Raw genomic sequence first — 14,448 nt, 5'->3', positions numbered from 1 at the left:
TCTAGATCCAAGAAAACACTAAAATACAGGCACCAAGCATTCTAAATCAAAATTCTAGCTGGGGGCTGGTCATCATTTCCCAGGGCTGCTGTGACAAAGCGTCACAGACAGGGAGGTTTAAAACAGTAGACATTTACTCTCTCACAGTTCAGGAGGCAAGAAGCCTGAAGTCAAAGAGTCAGCAGGGAGGAATCTGAAAACTCTAGAGCAAAGTCCTTGCTTATATCCCCTAGCTTCCAGTGGTTGTCAGCAATCCTTGGCTTGCAGCTTCATCTTTCCAATGCCTGTCTCCACCTTTGCATGGTCTTCTCCCTCTGTGCCTGCCTCTCTACATCTTTGTGTTTTCATACGATCTTCTTATAAGGATAATAGTCATTGGATTTGGGGCTTACCCCAATCCAGTATGATGCCATCTTAACTTGATTATATCTGCAAACATCCTATTTCCAAATAAGATCACCTTCACAAGTGCTGGAGATTAGGACTTGGACATATCTTTGGGGAGCATACAAGTAACCCACAATGGGGGAAATAAGGAAGTGGGTACAATCAAGACTTTCTTGGGAAATTGGGAGTTCTGGTTAATGTACCTTCACAGCACCAGCCTTCATCAAATCCCAAACTCATCCTTCAAGGAGAATCAGACCATGTGTCTGGGGATGGGGATGAAGCAGTCACATCTTCTAGGATGCTTTCCTTGACATTTCTTGCACTTCATGTGTGTCTCCTTTAATGAAAGCATAACCCTGAGCTGTCATGATTACTTGTGCATTTATAGACTTTGAGTTCCCTGAGGACAGAGGATAGGGTATTCTTCATTTTGCCAAGCTCTGGTAGCTGGTACATAGTAGGTACCCAGCAAACTTAGGTTGGGTGGATAAGAAGGGTGGTCAAGCATTTTGAAACATCAGATTGGACTTATTTTTCTTTAATCGCCTTTGTGTCCTACCAGCACTAGACCAACTGCAAACGGGAGAATTAAGTTCATTAATATTCATTATTCCAGCACCCCCATCACCATCCCTTTGTTTTCTGCAATAGCTTCTTAGCCTGCAGTCAAATGAGCTCAGGGAAAATGATGTGACTTGGCTTTGCAGATAGATTCCTCCAGCTGCCAGAATGGATTTAGCCGACTCGGAACTGGGTCCGTCACTCCTCCCAGGACTGCCTCGGTGCACGCAAAGTGCTGCGACATCCCTGAGCTACGAGGGGCCATTCCAAGGCTCTGATGGGTTTGATTGTTTTATGCGCTGACTTAAGATCTCATCTCCTGCCACATTCACAAGTGCTTTCTGAGCTGCTGCGGGAAAACCCCTCACGCTGGTTTTCTGCTGCCCCTATACCTCCATCCATCTCCACTGGGGCCAAGATTGCAGAGCTCTCAGTTTCTCATCTGAGCAAAAAAAATGCCTCAAAAAGATCAAATGATTTAAGAGTTGCCAAAGGTGGTTGCTGTATCTCCCAGCCAACCTTCCTCCGTGTGAGTATGTGTGTGTGTGTGGATGTGTAACTCTTTTTCTTTTGGTTGAGTCCCCCTGGAAATACACTGCAAGAGATGTGAAATCGAGGCGTAAACGACTCCATTAGGCAAACAACAAGCTGACGTCCATGGGGCCCTGCGGACCAGTTTGCAAAGGGAAAGGAGATATTCTTTGCTGAAATGCCCAGCGTGAAGAAGGCAGATTCTCCTCGCTGTTTATCAGACAGATTTAACATCTATTTATTCGTTTCTCCATCATGTAGACAAACTTGGTCACATTTTCCCATCATCAATTTGGCAAAAGCAGCACTTGCGCCCATTTTCAGAGTTACTCACATTTATTCTCACCCCATCAATGCATCTCTTCCCAGGGGGAGGCTGGGTTCCCTGAAGGGAGGGTCCACTTTGGCTTTGTTTACTGCTGAATCAATAGGACTGAGTGCTGGACTTGATTCGTAATGAACCTTCTACCTGTAATTCAAGAAGAAATTATTAGTGTCCCCAGTGCTAAAGAGGGCAGCCACAGAAAGGAAAAGGGACCCCTGATTGTCTGACCGAAGTTAAGAAAGGAAGGATGAGTGTAGAGTAGTCATTTTCAAAGAGGTGTCCCTAGACCAGCAGGCTTGGAATCACCTGGAGATTTAGTAGAAACACATGTTCTTCATCCACCACAAACCCAATGAATTAGAAACCTGCTGATAGGGTACAACAACCTGAGTGCTAAGAAACCTTCTAAGTAATCCTGACTCACACTAAACGTTTGAGAACTATGGAGAGATAAAGAATATATATACAAGGAGGCACATCCACATGCTGGGAGTGAAGGAGGGAGCTCTTAAATTTACTCTAGTAGTTTTGACACAAGAGAATGCAAAATGTGTTGCAGAGACAAATAAAGTTCCAGAATACTCAAGTGGGAGACAAAAATAGTAGATTTGAGCAAAATATCCCATCTGGCAGCCAGAGAAGAACAACTACTAAGTGTCATAAACATGACGACTCTGTCAAAGGTACATAAAATATGCTGTCATTCAGGCGTTATGGGTCAGTTTGTGTGAGGGGATGGTAAAAAATATTTTCATTCATCAATACAAGACATTAAAACCTATCACCTACATGCTAAGTCAATTCAGTTGTGTTCAACTCCCTGCGACCCTATGGACTACAGTCTGCCGGGCTCCTCTCTCCATGGGATTCTCCAGGCAAGGATACTGGAGTGGATTGCCATGCCTTCCTCCAGGGGATCCTCCCTATCCAGGGATCAAACTCATGTCTCTTGCATCTCCTGCATTGGCAGATTGATTCTTTTCCACTGCACCATCTTGGAAGCTGCTTATCACCTACAATCCCAAGTAAAAAAGCACCCACTTTTCTTTCCCTTACATCACACAACCTCTCTCCAAAAATCTCAAATGCCTGCAGTGGTTCATGGGAAAGAAGTGAAATAATTTCAAAGTCCACAAATTTGGTGAGATTGGAATTATACACTCATAAAGACAACCATTTGTTCATATGTGTATTTTTTTTTTTTTCCTCTTCCAGAGGTCATAGAGATCCAGGAGTAGGAGCAGGGAGAGAAAATGGCAGGTTTAATTCTGAGCTGGAGATGGATTGGGTGGGTGGGACCAGTGGATAGAATAAGAGGCTAATGGGAAGGAGGCGGGTGACGGGTTGAAATGACTAGTTATAGACCCAGGTTGAGAGACATTTCTTTATTTACTTTTTTCAAAAAGTGTTTTTTGTTTGTTTGCTTGTTTGTTTTTTGGCTGTGCTACAAGGCATGCAGGATCTTAATCTCTCAACCAGAGTTTGAATTTGAGCCCTCTACAGTGGAAACAGGGAATCTAATCACTGGACTACCGCTGAGAACCATTTAAACCAAAGGAGATAGATGTCCTGAGACACTGGAGAAGATCTTTGTATCAGCATTCTCCCATGTGTGGATTGTGTGTGTTGTCTGAGGCTAGGGAGAGGTGACAGAGAGGCCACACCAAGTGCATTCTCCAAGGAGTCCTTCCATACATGATCAAGAACCATTTACAGTGGGTCTCTGGTGACAAGCCCTGTGTCCAGAACCGGATCTGTGACAGAGACACAAGCACCGCCAGGACCCTACCGACAGCATGGCTTGTCTTGTTCTCTTACCAAGACAGACCTATCTTGAAGAGAACTACCTCTTCCACCTAGATGGAAAGTCAGAGTGCCTCCTGACACTCCGTGTCCATGAAGGATGCTGGGAAATGCCCCTTGCCTGGTCTGGATGACTGAGCTGCCCGTTTTCTGGGCAGTAAAGCAGAGTGGTGATGAATCTGCCCTGGAGACAGAGAGCTGGGTTTGAGTCCTGGTCCACCTCTTCTTAGCTATGTGACCTTGGGCTCCGTGGCTCTCAGCCCCTCCTCCTCATCAGCGGAGTGGAGGTTTTGATGATGACTAAATAGAGCAAAGCAAAGTACAGAGCCAACTCATTGGGAAAGACCCTGATTCTGGGCAAGACTGAGGGCAGAAGGAGATGGGGGTGACAGAGGATGAGATGGTTGGATGGAATCACCGACTCAGTGGACATAAGTTTGAGCAAATTCAGAGAGCAAGTGAAGGACAGGGAAGCCTGGTGTGCTGCGGTCCATGGGGTTGCAAAGAGTCGGGCACGACTTAGCAACCGAACATTAAACAACAAAGCATCTCATAAGTGCTATCATTATTGTCCTTAATGAGGACAAGACAATCAAACTCAGAATCTCTCAGCTACATCTGTCTACATTCTATGTAAGCCCCATCCCTCCCTCCCAGCCCACCTCCCACCTCCTCATCTGCTCCCTACCCTTCCCGCCTTCCTAGTAAATGCACAAGACTAAATTGCACCTCCACACAGTAAGCGCTTAGAGGCACTAAGTTACTGCCTTCGCTCCATTCGGACTCCGTGGTCCACATTTGGGCTTTCTGCTTCATGACAAACTCAGCTATCCTACAAGGAATCCTCCCCAGGAATTGGCCTGGGCCTGAATTCCCTACACCCTCTACATTCTAAGGCAAAGCTTCCAGATATTCCCAGGACTCTCGAGGCACTACCATTGGGCCCCAGGGCTTCCATCTCATCCATGAATGAAGATGATTCTCTTGGGAATGAAAAGGGGCTTTGTAGGAAAGCTGGGATGCTCAGTGGGAAGCTGGGGGAAGCAACTCTAGGCAGAGGGAACAGAGCACAAGGCGCCAACACATAGAGATGTCCTTAATAGCTGGAAAAGAGGACTTCCGGAATGTTGGAACAATGGAATGAAACCAAAATGCGAGAATGGGGACCTGACCAAGCTGCAGAAAGGACAGACAGTGGGCAGGAAGGAGACAGTAAATGGTCAGTGTACGCAGGATGGAATTTTCTTGTAATTAACACCCTCCCTGCCCTTGGATGTCATCAGCAAATCAAGAAGATATATTGTATTTAAGTATAAATTTTCTTCATTGTTTTTCTCTGATGTCTTTCTACCTTTTGAATCTGCTGAGAAGTCACAGTCCACTTGCCCTAAGCGGGATTGCTTTCCAAGGAGACTGTACTGGGGTAACCCCACCATGCCCCTCCGGGGTTAGGGGCAGCTGCTTCTTAAGGCTCCATTCTGATCCTCTGGCTCCTGCATTTTCATGAAGGCATGTGTAGTCTGCCAACTTCATTGTCATTTATCCCTGGACAATTTGTTAACTTCAAGAATCCTTGAATGCCAACCTGGATGTCTTTATAATTGCTGTCTCTGTCAGAGCCTGTGTGAAAAATGTCACCGGGAGAATGAAATCAGAAAGCGAAGTTGCAGCTTGTTCCTCAGCAAGGTGACAACGACCGAAAGCATTACTTGCTTTCAGGACAGTTTTGAGAACATTTCCAGCTCCTGAAAGAAAAGACGTTTGTGAAATTGGCAAAGCTAGGCGGCTGACATTGACAGCAAATTCATAATGCGCATGCTAATCTACTTGAGAGGAGCAGACACACACCTCAGAGGAAGGCTCTAGAACCAGTTAGAAAAGGTTTTCATCAAAGGCAAGAAAGTTTAAAAACTTTTACAAACCAGAAAAACTGGTGTTGCCCACCTCTCCCCCCTCCCCCCCCCCCGCACCCCATCTCTTGAATAGTCAGGTAAAGGGAAAAAGTTTTCCTGCATAACTAAGTCTACTACCTAGTTCTACATTTGGGGCTGACTCCCTTTTTATCCCTGGGTTGGGAAGATCCCCTGGAGGAGGAAATGACTACCCACTCCAGTATTCTTGCCTGGGAAATCCCATGGACAGAGGAGCCTGGTGGGCTACAGTCCATGGGGTTGCAAAACTTTGGACAGAACCGAAGTGACCTAGCATGCATGCAAGCGTGCCTTTTCTTTGAGGGTGGGGGTTAATTTTCTTATTTGTAGGAGAATTGAGGAAAGTATTCTCAATAAAAAGTCAAGTTTTCTGCAAAGACTGTCTACACTTACAGTTATATTCTCTTCCAAGGATCATTTTAGTGCAAATGCTCAAAGCTGCTCAAATAACTTCAGAGGTAGAACTCTCACCATCTGCAACTGACTCATATGAAAAGACCCTGATGCTGGGAAATATTGAAGGCAGGAGGAAAAGGGGACAACAGAGAATGAGATGATTGGATGGCATCACCGACTTAATGGACATGAGTTTGTATAATCTCCAGGAGTTGGTGAAGGATAGGGAGGCCTGGCGTGCTACAGTCCATGGGGTTGCAAAGAGTGTCCATGGGGACATGACTGAGCGACTGAACTGAACCGAACTGAACTGAACCCACTGTCTGTTTCTGCAGACAAAGTTTTATGGAAACAGCCACATCCATTTGTCTATGGTCTGTGGCTTCTTTCCTGCTATAAAAACTGTTTGGGTGGTTGCCACAGAGACCGAGGAGCCCACAAAGCTGAGTGTCTTTATCTAGTCCTTTCCAGAAAAACTTTGCCAATCCAGGTGCTAAAACAGCCTCTTAACCTTTTTGTTTTGTTTTGTTTTGGGCCATCCTGTACTATATGCGGGACCTTAGTTCCCGGATCAAGGATGGGACCCTGTGCCTCCTGAAGTGGAAGCACAGAATTTTAACCACTGAACCACCAGGGAGTTCCACTTCTTAACTCCTGACGACTCTAAATATTACACAATGCTTCCTTCACTAAAAAGCAGTTTCTTTGATCAGAAGATCCAACCTAGTGAGTGCAAGAAATGCTATAGCAATCCCACTTCTGGGCTTACATCCCTAATCTCAAAGAGATATCTTCAGTCTCTTGTTGATTGCAGCATTATTCACAATAATCAAGAGATGGAGATAATCCAAATGTCCATTGGTGGATAAATAAAGAAAATGTGATCACTACATGCATTGGACTGTTAGCCCTAAAAAAGAAGGAAATCCTGCCATTTGCAACATCATGGATGAACACATTATGCTAAGTGAAATAAACCAGACACGGAAACACAAAACTGTATGGCCTCATTGGTATCTAGAATCTTAGATAGTCCAACTCAGAAGTGGATGGTAGATGGGTAGTGGTCAGGGGCTGTGGGGAGAAGGAAATGAAGAAGTGACAGTCAAGGAGGCAAAGTTCCTGTTATGCAAGATCAGTAAGTTCTGAAGACCTGCCACAGAGCAGAATGCCTAGTGCTAACAATACTGTGTATGTAAAATTTGCCAAGAGGGTTGATCTTATGTGAAGTTTTGTTATAACAATAACGACAATCATGAAGTAGGCAGCAGGAAACTTTGGGAGGCAGTGGGTATGTCTATGACCTTGATGATGGTTATGGTTTTCAGGGTATATACTCATCTTCAAATTCATTGAGATGTTTACATTTTGTATGTGCATATTTTTTGCGCTTGCCCAGTGGCTCAGCAGGTAAAGAATCTGTTTGCAACACAGGGGATTCAGCAGACACTGGTCCAATACCTGGGTTGGGAAGATCCCCGGGAGAAGGAAATGGAAACCCTCTCCAGTGTTCTTGCCTGGAAAATTCCATGGACAAAGAAGCCTGGCAGGCTAGAGTCCATGGGGTCACAAAGAGTCAGACACAACTGAGCATGCATGCACATATTTGTAGATGTCAATCATACCTCAATAAAATGGTTTTAAAGAGAGAGAGAGAGAAGAAACCCTGCAGTGTATTATCCATTATCTCATACATGGTTCTCCTTTATGGCCCCTTAGGAAGATCATTCTTGTCCTAAGAAAGTTCTTCCATATATTCCTCAGAGATCTGTGGGCCTGGGGATTCTGCCCTTTGGACTTAGCTCTGACCCCTAGGGTCCCAGAGTTCCGTTCCTCTTCCACAAGGCAGTTCTCTGAAGAATTGGCTGAGAAATGTTACTGGGAGAAGCAGCTCCAATTCCTCCAAGATTCTCTCATGGGTTACAGTTTAGCACTTCTCCTCCCTGCTAACCCACCTCTGGGCATCCATTGTTCCTTGTGCCATCTGTTCTGTGAATCCTAACCCTGAGCACAAGGACCCAAATATCCTGGGACCTCTGGACATTCTAAGATTGAATCTGGACAGGGGCCACTTCCTACCATTGACATGTTCCGAGTGTGCTTCTGATGTTAAACCACATCCTCCTAGCCTTTTAGAGTGTAGCTGGGTTCCAGGTCAATGCATGGACCTTTGTAAGTAAAATGCCAAGTGTCACCATTGATTTCAATATATCCAGCTAGATTTGGATCTAGGTATTGCACCCTCTTTACCCAATCAATCCTAGAATCATGCTTACATTCCGGCTTAATAACGTTTCAATTATTACCCCTTCCACAAATGCTATTCATCCTGAACTATGAAACAGTTGTCTGAGCAAACTATGTTCCCTCTTACTGCCATGTCCTTGTACGTGCTGCACCCTGTCAACCTGCTGGGCGCTATCACGATCGCCCCTCCCTTTCTACTGATGAATTTCTCTTAATCGTCCTTCAGACATCACATCCTCCAGGAAGCCTTCCCCAATCCCAACACTTGGAGTTCACCTCTCGACAATGTTCATTGTATTGTGAGAGCTTGTGAATGGCAGGAATTGTGTTTTATTCATCACTGCATCACCATTGTCCAGCATAGTGTTTGCACATCACAGGCACGAAGTACATTTTGTAAATGAACAAGCAAATGAATGAAGGAGTAATGCAAAAACAGAAAGCCCTGAAGGCCATTCTGAGGAATCCAGAAATGGGGAGTGGGAACAATTTTTAAGTAAGTCATGGCCCATCACAGGCCATGATCAGTTGAATTTCAGAGAGAGAGAGGTAAAGTCACTGTGAAAGTGAAAGTGTTGGTCGCTCCGTTGTGTTTGACTCTTTGCAAACCCATGGACTGTAGTCCGCCAGGTTCCTCTGTCTACGAAATTCTCCAAGCAAGAATACTAGAGTGGGTTGCCATTCCCTTCTCCAGTGGATCTCCCTGACCCAGGATCAAACCCGGGTCTCCTGAATTGCAAGCGGAGTCTTTACCATCTAGTTGAGGCTGAATATATTGAAGGTGCAAAAATGAGAGGTAGTTAATTCAGGAATAAGGTGACAGAATCCAAAGGATACCAATGGAGATGGAGAAGGGGAAGTAGAATCAGAACAACCACTTGAGGCAGAACTGGTAAGACTTGGTGATGAATTGAATGGAGATAATGGCGACAAATTACTCCTGAAAGACTAGATTCTGTTCAGAGTCGAGTTCTGTGCTGCGCAAGTGCCTGAAAGCTCTTTGCTGCCTCTATCCATTCTGCAAACAGGTAACTTACTCCCAAATCTGGCTGATAATTCAGAATCACCTCAGGTGCTTTTAAATTAATACAGATTCTGAGGCCCCATGTAAGATCCACTGAATCAGAGCTGTTTATAAAGCTCCTAGGTGATTTAGATGACTTGCCAGGTTTGCAAATTCCTGGCTTAAGTGTCGAGTTTGTCAAAAATGTCCTTCCCTGCCTTCTTCTAAGCTTAGGCTGTTGTCTTCTCTAAGTCCGGATGGATGTGACCTCCCTTTATATTAATCCTCTCTCTTTTTTTTTATCTTGACCATTTTATAAGATGTATTGATGTCTCTCTTTCAGGATGTTTATTTTCTCTGCTCACATCTCACGTCTGGCATTTACTAAAAGTAATGTGAGTTAAGACATTTCAATTGTGTTCAACTCTTTGCTATGCGATGGACTATAGTCCACTAGGCTCTTCTGTCCATGGGAATCTCTAGGCAGGAATACTGGAGCGGGTAGCCATGCCCTCCTCTAGGGGATCTTCCTGACCCAGGGATCGAACCCACATCTTTTATGTCTCCTGCATTGGCAGGCGGGGTTTTTTTTTACCACTAGCACCACCTGGAAAGCCCAGTAGAGTAATAGTGAACATGTTTTCCTTAACCTGTCTAAACTCAGTATTCTCACCTATAAAATGGAGATAACACTACCTCCTCTTTGCTGCTATTGTAAGATATATCGAATACGCAAGTATACAGTACGTGCATGAAATAGACTGGGTGCTGAATAAACATTTGGTCTTCCCATTCTCAGCTAACTGCAAGGACTTTTAAGAGAAGAAGCATGTCTTAGGTAAATGTCTTTTATATCCCAAAGGAGTCTAGACCAATGACTTGTGCATACTCAGGGGATATTAAGTTAATGAAGAATCAGTCAACCAATTGATAAATAAATCAATCAATGGATGAAGAATGAATGAGTGAATGAAAATATTGGTCCCTAATAACCATTTGTTGTCTATAAGTGACCATCTCTGGTTGTCTCTAGGCTCAAGGCCTCCAAAGCCAGCTGCACATTATCATTTTCAAGGGACTTAAAAGTATATAGATCTCAGTTCTAATCCATGGGGAGATTCCCCCCCAGCCACCACCACCACCAAACAGTTCTCTGAACACCAACTGGATGTCTTACAATTCAACCCAATTCTGATGTTATCTACCTGGATATATCATCAAAACCCACAGGTTATGGGTTCAGTCCCACAAGACAGCCCTCCTCAATCCACCCATTTAAGATACCAGTTGAAAGCCCAGGTTGTCACCCATGCTTCTGACCAACTGGTTATACATCAGAGATTTCCATGACCCCCTCCTTCCTTGGGTTCCATTAATTTGCCAGAGCAGCTCACAGAAGTCAGGAAAGATTTTACTCTCTAGATCACTAGTTTATCATAAAAGGATATAACTCAGGAACAGACACTTGGAAAAAGGGCATAAGGCAAGGTGTGGAGAAAGCATGACAGCCTTCCATGCCTTCTCTAGGTACATCAGTCCCCCAGTACCTCCCTATATTCACCAGTCCAAAAGCTCTCTCAACTCCATCCTTTTGGGCTTTTCGGAGGCTTCATTACATCAGAATGTTTGACTTCATTGGCCTTTGGTTATTGATTCAATCTCTAATCTCTCTCCCCTCCCTAGCGGTGGGGGTGTGGCTGAAAGCTCTGACCCTTCAATCACAAGAATGGTGCCCTGGCATCCAGCCCCCATCCTTAGGTATGGTCCAAAAGGCACTTCATACCTGTAACAAGAGGTACATCAGTAAGGTGGTTCTCATCAGTAAGGAAATTTCAAGAGTTTTAGGAGTTCTATGCCAGAAACAGGGACTCTAAATTTCTTATTATAAATCATAATATCACAGAATCCTTTAAAAATTCAGATGCCTAAGTTCTGTCCCAGATTTGTGAATCGAAGTATCTGGTAAGTGGAGGCCCAAGAATCTGAACTGTAAAATATCTCTTCTTAGATTCTGATGCACAACCCATCTGGGGAAACCACTGCTCTAGAGAACCAGTAATAGGCCATATTGCTTTGTTTAATGTAAGGAGATATGTTTCTTGTTCTACAGTAGTTATTGAAAGTTTCATTTCGATTGATTGTTCAAAACATGTCCATTAAGGTCCAACATCTGTTTAATAGATATATCCCATTACACTCTTGTACTTAGGGCCACAGTCAAGACCTGACATAATCGGAGACATGGTTTAAACAAACTAATTACATAAGGGAACCCAGGGTCTGTGCTGAGCAGGGGTCATTGAACATGACATATGCCTTAAATCAAAACCAGGCATCGGGGGAAAATAAGATATCCCAAGCTGGAGTTACGCAGCACGGGGATTCTATAGCAGGTATTCCTAGGGCCAGCCTGGTGTGGGGACTCTGTGAACAACATTGCTGCCACCATCACCTCCCACTGCCTCAACATTCTACATTTCTGAAACCAGGCTGGACACAGCTTAAGGAGAGATGTGGCAAATAAAGAGACTCTCACACCTTTTTGCCGGGGTGTTCTGAAGCATAGTATTGCTGAAAAGAAATCTCTGGGGTGGCTGAATGATCAGTTCTGGCCCTTCATGAAGTGGTAGTCACTTAGGTATTTGCTTCCATTTTTCCCCACCTCACTCTCACAACCTTGGGATTTGCACCTTCCAGTAAGACATTAGCACTTTGTCTCAGATTCTGTTCTAGGACATCCAGACTAAGACATTAATTGCTAGGCACTTTTCTGTGCACTTTATATACACTATACTTTCTTTAATCCCTGACCATCCATCTAACATGAGTATCAATATGCCTTTTTATAGAAAAGAAAACTGAGGATAACACAGTTAACTTGTCCAAGGCAATTCACCCAATATGTGGCAGGGACAAGATTAAAACATACACTCTTGCACTTCAATGTTTATGTTCCTAAAAACTATACATGATTCCGTCCTCCGACTGGTGATGGGGCTTTCTGCAATCAGTTAAATATGGTGAAACTTGTTGGTAAGCTTCTCCCAGCGTGCTTACATAAACTAAAGCACAATGACTCGAATCAGCTTCATTAGGTTGGACTATAAGGAAATATTTTCTGCTCCATACACTGTGACCATTTTAACCAGGACTGCCCTTACCAGGTAGACCTCTTCAATGGCTCAGCAGGTAAAGAATCCACCTGCAATGCAGGAAACGCAGGAGACAGGGATTTGATCCCTGGGTTGGGAAAATCCCCTGGAGGATGAAAGGGAAACCTGCTCCAGCATTCTTGCCTGAAAAATCCTGTGGACAGAGAAGCCTGGTGGGCTACGGTCGCAGAGTCAGACGTGGCTGAATACACAGAGCACAGTTACACGAGGCACATGCTCACTTTCACATCTGCCTGCCCTATACCGAAGCTAAGAGATTCTGATGGAAAAACAGTGTTATATTTATCCTTGTCTCCATGGAGTCCATCATTGTGTCTATGTATTAGCCGCTCAGTCATGTCTGACTCTTTGCAACCCAATGGACTGTAGCCTGCCAGGCTCCTCTGTCCATGGGATTCTCCAGACAAGAATGCTGGAGTTGGTTGGGGTTGCCTTTCCGTTCTCCAGGGGTTCTTCCCGGCCTAGGAATAGAACCCACATGTCTTATGTCTTCTGCATTGGCCGCTACTTAGTTGCTCAGTCATGTTTGACTCTTTGTGACCCCATGGACTGTAGCTCGCCAGGCTCCTCTGTCCATAGGATTCTCCAGGCAAGAATACTGGAGTGGGTTGCCATTTCCTTCTCAAGGGGATCTCCCTGACCCAGGGATTAAACCCAGGTCTCCTGCATTGTAGGCAGATTCTTTACTGTCTGAGCCACCAGGTAAGCCCTGGAAGGTGGATTCTTTACCACTAGCACCATCTGGGCGGCAAATGCTTAAGTAATAAACTGAACAATGAATTAATATAATATTTTAGAAGAGGTACTTTCACTTTGTTTATGCCTGCAACATAATAACTATTTGAAAGTGAGTTAACCACAAAATGAGTTTAAAAAGAAACTGCATAGAGTTTAACTTAACTACACCTTAAAAACTTGACCTGAAGCTACAGTCCTTCCTTAACTAGCAAGAGCTACATTCCCCAGCCAGTTGAGGCACAGGTGTACATGACATCCTGGTTTGCCGGGCCTCTTCTTATATCCTCTTCCAGAACCGTTGATGTCACTTATCAAGATCTTTACCAAAACTCTACCAGGATCTGAGTCAGTTTCAAATGTCTGTGATGTTTTGCAGAGTAAATGACTTTGAAATAGAGCAAAACCTCAAATGTTCGTCCACAACTCAAACATCCCTTAGTGTAAAAGCGTGTCCTGTAAATTGACATTCAAAGTGATGTTTGGCTACAGCCAATCTAGGTTTCACTCCCACCGTGTGCTGCCTTCACTTCCTCTTTGGTCCTCAAGTTAGTTCTTCCAGTAGGAACTCTCCCTCAATGGGTCTTCTGGTCCCACGCTGTCTCCTACTGCTTGCTGGTGAATACCTACCTTCTGTAAGGCTTTTTCTCTTTACTATTTTCTCTCCCATTTCTGCTCTCATCAGACGCTATGGCTCTTATCTAGAATGAACCATTCCTTTTTGGACACCCCCTGCCCACCATAAATTCTCCTAAAAGATGAACAACTCAACCTTGATTTCCTCTTGTAACATATTATTTTCACCAGACTGGAAATCACATTTCTAACTCACCTGCGAGAGGAAGACCCCTTGTGTAGGGGTGAGCAGGGGATATGGTTTCGACGGGGCAGAGCCCTGAGCAAAGAAAGGAGTCCAACATAGAGGCTGTGACTCACACAGACGCTTTGTAGCTGAGCAGTTGTGCCTTTTTTGGTTTGAAACATTTCCATCATATTCAATAAAATGGATTGCAGAAATTTTTTTTAAAAGTATCTCTTTACACACTAAGGCTTGGTGTCTGATTCCAAAGGATGCTTCAGTATTTTCGTTTTTGTTTTGTTTTGTTGGTTTTGGTTTTACTCTTCATTCAGTTATATATACTAATCCAGCAAGTACACCTGTTAATTGTTATACACACTTGGAATGCTTCTGGGTTTTACAAGATTGCATTGGAGGAAAATTAAGGAAAATCAAGCAGTGATTCTTGACCCCTCCTTCCCATCCAGCCACACAGTAGAAGCACTGGGATCCCAGCCTCAAAGCTCCTTCTCTTCTCTTAAGTGACTCAGGCTTCCCCACATTCAGTGGTAGGA

This window comes from Cervus canadensis, chromosome 10, assembly GCF_019320065.1.
Source record: "Cervus canadensis isolate Bull #8, Minnesota chromosome 10, ASM1932006v1, whole genome shotgun sequence".
NCBI classification, from domain to species: Eukaryota; Metazoa; Chordata; class Mammalia; order Artiodactyla; family Cervidae; genus Cervus; species Cervus canadensis.
Note: the sequence above shows the minus strand (reverse complement) of the source record.